This window comes from Aotus nancymaae, unplaced genomic scaffold, assembly GCF_030222135.1.
Source record: "Aotus nancymaae isolate 86718 unplaced genomic scaffold, 86718_ANA_hifiasm-v0.15.2.pri h1tg000011l, whole genome shotgun sequence".
NCBI lineage: Eukaryota > Metazoa > Chordata > Mammalia > Primates > Aotidae > Aotus > Aotus nancymaae.
Genome location: NW_026988422.1, coordinates 22,898,665 through 22,904,766, shown reverse-complemented (window position 1 = coordinate 22,904,766; position 6,102 = coordinate 22,898,665).

Sequence of the window (6,102 nt, the reverse complement as noted above, 5' to 3'; positions counted from 1 at the left end):
TTTCCTTTGGAGCTGACTGTGGTGCTTTTTTGTGAGTAGCTCATTGATAATTTCATTTCTTATGTGGATATTGCTCTGTTTAAGGTCTTTAAGTCAATTTTGATAAACTGTATTTTAGTAGGAAATTCTCCATTTAATCTAACTTTTCAAATATATTTGCATAATGATATACAAAATAGTCACTTAAGATCTATAAAAACCTTCTCTGTTTCAATGGTTATTTCTCTTTTGTCATTTATCATTTTGTTTGATTTGTCACTTTGTTAGTTTTTCAGAGACGAAGGATTTTGATTGATTTGTTAATTTTTTTTTTTATTTTCTACCTCGTTAATTTTGGCTTTTAGGTTTATTATTTCCTTTCTTATGTTTTCTTTTGGCTACCTTTTTTTCCTCCTAACTTTCTGAGTTGTGACTTCAGTTCACCTACTTTCATTCTTTAACTTTTATTGCTACAAGGGTTTAAGACCATAAATTCTCCTCAGATCACTTTTAAATGGATCCCATGTATTCAAATATTTAGGTTTGCAGTCCCAAAATTTTTTGCAAATTCAGTAATCTCAGGGAAAATGATTTATGTTTTTCCTTTCATCCAAAAGTTGTTTAATAAAACATTTCTTACTTTCAAGGTGGAATGGCCTTGTGTTTTTTGATTTGGCCATTAATGACTAATTTTTATTGTACTGTGATTATCTTAAATCTCCTGTAATATTATCTACACCCTCCCACCCTTGTTTTCCTCATTGATTTATTGCAGAAACCAATTTGCTTATTTTATATGATATTCCATATCCTGAATTTGGCTGGAATGAATGATGTCATTTAACTTTTTTTTAATACTCCATATTTCTGTAAATTGCTATTTATACTTCCAGGCTTGATTAAATTTAGGTTTAATGTTTTAGGCAATGATATTTCATGGAGATGCTATATACTTCCACAGCAATATATTATAAAACATGTAATATTACACTTGAGTGATGCAGATATTATTCAGGGCTTTAGGTGGGTTGGCCTGATCCTCCCTAAAAAGTTCACCGTCACCCTTTTATGAAATGGTTTTGGCATCAATATTGTAACTTTGACCCATTATTTTATTAGGTGTAGCAGAATGGTGATTTTTCTAGTCCTGTCATTACTTTTGCTATTTGTGTTTGTTGTATTTATTTTTTGACAGTTTTATTGTGGTATAATTGATATATGATACATATATTTAAAGCATACAATTTAATTAGTTTTGACATACTTACATATCTAGATAGGTTATTATGTAGTCTGTTACTAAATAATATATATCAAATAACTGAATTTTTATATAAAGAAGAATTTTCCATCATCAATAATTTGATTACACTGAAATCCAGTTGAAATAGAAAAAGAAAGACTAAATGCTTACTTCTTTATCTTAATTTATCAATGAACAAGTAATAAGTTACTTCCCTGGAAACCTCCAATGGTGAGAATTAAGGTTTTTTAAAAATTCCTTTTTTGGGGAGGGGGCGGTTTGGAAGAGTGGTATTATGAACTAATGAATTTTTATACATTTAAAAATTTTGAGACAACCTACAGAATGAGAGAAAAATTTTTGCAAACTATGCATCTGACAAAGGTCTCATATCCAGCATCTATAAGGAACTTAAGCAAATCTACGAGAAAAAAAACAACTTAATTAAAAAGTGGGCAAAGGACATGAGCAGACACTTTTCAAGAGACATATATGAGGCCAAAAAGCATATATAAAATAAAAAGCTCAACATCACTGATTATTAGAGAAATGCAAATCAAAACCACCACAAGATATCATCTCACACCAATAAGAATGGCTATTACTAAAAAGTCAAAAATTAACAGATACAGGCAAAATTGTATCAAAAAAGGAATGCTTATACACTGTTGGTGGGAGTGTAAATTAGTTCAGCCAGAAACTTGAGCAAATAACCAGGTCTTTCTTTGTTTATGACTCTTTGTCTACATAGGCCGGGGTAAAGGCAACAACCTGTCTCTGTGGATAGTTGGCTGCTGGGTACTTTACTTGGTTATTTGATGTTAACAGCCGGTCTTAGTCAGAGAAGCAAAGGCAGCCAAGAGAGGACTGTAAGAGGAACCAGATAAATTAGAGACACGTGTTCACTTCCATCTTTCAGAACTAGAAAAAGGAAGGGGGTATGAGTGAAAAAACAGGCCCTGGCCATTTCTCACTTAAGTCTCTTCAGCCAAAGTTTGTTTGGTGATAGGGAGGAGAAAATATAGAGGAAAGTAAAACTATTCAAGTTTTACTTTCCCCCACAATGTTCAATAAACTGGATCTATTTGGTAACCATAATGGAAGCAGTCAAATTTTTGTGCATCAATATAAGAACTAGAGATTCTGGAATGAAGACTTAAGTGGGATTTTTTTTCTTTTTGAGTCGGAGCTCACTCTGTTGCTCAGGCTGGAGTGCAGTGGTGTGATCTTGGCTTACTGCAACCTCCACCTCCCAGGTTCAAGCAATTCTCCTGCCTCAGCCTCATGAGTAGCTGGGATTACAGACACCTGCCACCAATGCCCGGCGGCTTTTTTTGAAATTTTTTTAGTAGAGATGGGGTTTCACCATGTTGGCCAGGCTGGTCTACAAACTCCTGACCTCAGGTGATCCACCTGCCTGGCCTCCCAGAATGCTGGGATTATAGGCATGAGCCACTGCACCCGGCCTAGATGGGATTTCTTTAAGCTAGGTATTGACAATCTCTCCAACCCTCTCACCTCAGGCTTTTACTGCAATTCAGTTATGTTCCACCAGGTGGTAGCAGATATCTTGGCTTTGTCATCTACACTATGATCAAATTATAATTTTCTGTATGAATCCCATTGTATATTTTAACTATATATTTTCAAATAAAAATTAAAAACATTAAATATTTTAATAAAAATGTTTATTATTATTTTAATACTTAATATTTAATTTATTTATGTTAAGTGTTATTTTCATATAAATAGAAATCAGTATTGACCAGTCATATTTTTTAAGTCAAAAAGTCAAACTACATAAAAGTATTTTTCATTCTATCTCTAGCTAATCCTTTTCTTGTCTCTGGGCTTACTAGAATGATACGCTGCTTAATTTTTTCTCTAATGTTCTCTTGTATGTCAGTAGGAAATGGCTGGCACAGGTCTGGGACCTTAGTCAAACTTAGAAGCACAAATTTCTTGCAGTTTCCTCCTGCTACTAGTTGTAGGATGTTGGGGTTTAGGAATAATTTTTGTGCCTGCCTTCTTTTACTTGGCAATAATTTTCTATTTATCATATTCAGAGTTTCACTTTTATCCCTTCTGTTGGCAAAATCAAGAAATGAAAATCTTTGACCTGCTGAGACCAAAAATCCCCATTCCACCAAGTGAGGCTTTCTTCAATTAGAGGGCAGTAATTTCCCACTGATTCATAGAAGAACATCACTTTTTTTTTCCCATGAGCTTTTTGACTGGAAACTTATCTGAACTATTTTACATAAGGTGGTAGTTATCTTGCCACAAATCTGAGTTGTTACAAATAGTTTTAGAAAGTTCTATTCACAGAGAGCATCTTGAAGCCAAAATGTAAAGTTTCTGAGCAAAAGTTTAACAAACATTTGTAAACCATTTTAAAAAACAAATCACCTAACTTTTTGTTACAAAATTTCTAAACATTCAGAAACAGTGCAGCAAACACCTCTATACCACCACTCAGATTAAATAATTATGAACATCTTGCCATATATTTTAATATATATCTATGTCTATTTTTTTGTATAAAACATTTAAAATTGAGTTGCAGATATTGTGACCAGTTACCTCAAAACTACTTGTCATGCATCCCCTAAATATAAGGACATTTTGCTACATAACCACATTATCACCTCAGGAAAACTAACAATACTTCCTCAATTTCATCTAAAAATCAGTTCAAATTCACATTTCCCAAATTTTTCTCTAATTTAAATGTTATAATTACATTTTGTTGCTATGTCTCTTTAGACTTATAGAATAGAAATGCCATATATGTATGTGTATGTGTGTATCTATCTAACTAGATAGATAGATATGATGATATTGACCTTTTGAAGAGACCAGAACAGTTGTCCTATAGAATTTCAGTTATTTTGGATTTGTCTAATTTTTCTCTGTAGTGTCATTTAATCCTAAGAGCATATTGTCAAATTAATTTTATGATAACCAATTCCTAGAACCATGTGAAAGTTTTGAGAAGTTGCAGCGGTTTGAACCCAAAAAATCTTTGTGATCTGACAAAGACTTGATTCTTTCTTGATTCAGGAATACTCGCAACTATAGAATGTCAGAGCAGAACCACCCCTGCCTTCCTCAGTGGACACATTAGAAAACTGAGGCCCAGAAAGAACAAGTGTGATGGTGTCTGTTCTATTGCTGTTGTAACAAACTACTACAAATTAGTGGCTTATAACAACGCAAATTTGTTACCTTTTAGTTCTGGAGGTTGGAAGTCCAAAATGCATCTCACTAGGTTAAAGGTACTGACATTTCTTTCTGGAAAGTCTAAGGGAAAATCTGCTTTTTGCTTTTTCTAGCTTTCAGAGGGCACCTGTGTTCCTTGGCTTCTTGTCACTTCCACCATCTTCAAATCTCTCTCTGACTCTGACCCGGACTCTCCTGCCTCCCTCTTCCACTTATAAGGACCCTTGTGATCCAGTCCACCTGGATACTCTTCATATCTCAAGGTCATCTGATTAGCCATCATAATTCCATATGCAACCTAATTCCCCTTTGCCACATAACATATTTACAGGATCCAGGGATTAGGACATAGATATATTTAGGGGCCCTTATTCTGCCTACCACAATAAGTGACCTCAAAAAGATTGTACTGTGAGTTACCTGCAAGAATCCGTTAGTACACTGCCACCTTAGATGTTTGTTTGTTTTGCACTGGAATTTGGTAAAAGGTGATCCTATATTGGACCCTGTTCAAGACAGTTTAATAGAAGAGGGATTAAAGGGATTTTATTACAGAATGACATTCTTATACTCAGGTAGATGCACAATTTCTTTCTGCAGGATAGTGCTAATTTGTGTATCTGATATATATGAAGTCAGATCATTTTACCTGCTAGTTTTGTTAAGGAGGGTGAGTGTTTTCTTTGACTATAATGAGAGAATTCAAATCACTTGAATGTTATTATTATTATTATTATTATTTTTGAAAGAAAGATAGAAAGAAAGAAAAAGAACAAAGAAGAGGAAAAAAGAAGAGAAAGAGAGAGAGAGAATGGGAGTATTGCTTTCTTGCCCAGGCTAGAATGCATTTTAGTAATGGGTATTGAAAACCTCTTTTATACCAATAATTATACTTGATGTAAACAGGAAGGAATAAGGGAAGAAAATAACAAACGAGCAGCCAACCAATATTTCATTTAAACCTATGAAATGCTATGCGATTACTGAGGACTGATTTACTTCCAATTATGTAGTCACTTATGGAATAGGTGTGAAATGGTAATGTATGTTTTATGTATTTGAAGTGGAGAGTTCTATAAATGTTTATTGAGTTTACTTGTTCCGGGTCTGAGTTCAAGTCCTGGATGTCCTTGTTAATTTTCTGTCTCGTTGATCTATAAAATCGTTAGCTCTTCTTGTTACATTGATCCTTTTGCCATTATGTAATGTCCTTCTTTGCCTCTTTTGATCTTTGTTGCTTTAAAGTCTACTTTATCAGAGGCGAGAATTGCATCTCCTGCTTTTTATTTATTTGTTTATTTTTACTCTCTGATTGGTTAATAAATCTTCCTCCTTCTCTTTGTTTTGAGTCTTTGTGTATCGTTGCATGTGAGATGGGTCTGGATGCAGCATACCAGTGGGTTTTGGCTTTTTATCCGATTAGAATATATATAACTTTAATACTGGCATTTGATGCTAGCTGGCTGTTTTGCCCATTAGTTAGTGTAAATTTTTCGTTGTGTTAATGTTCTTTTCTTTTTGATATATTTTTGGAAAGGCTGATATTGGTTGTTCCTTTATATGTATAGTGCTTCTTTCAGAAGCTCTTGTAAAGCAGGCGTGGTGGTGGTGAACTCTCTAAGTACTTGTTTGTTCACAAAGGATTTAATTTTTCCTTC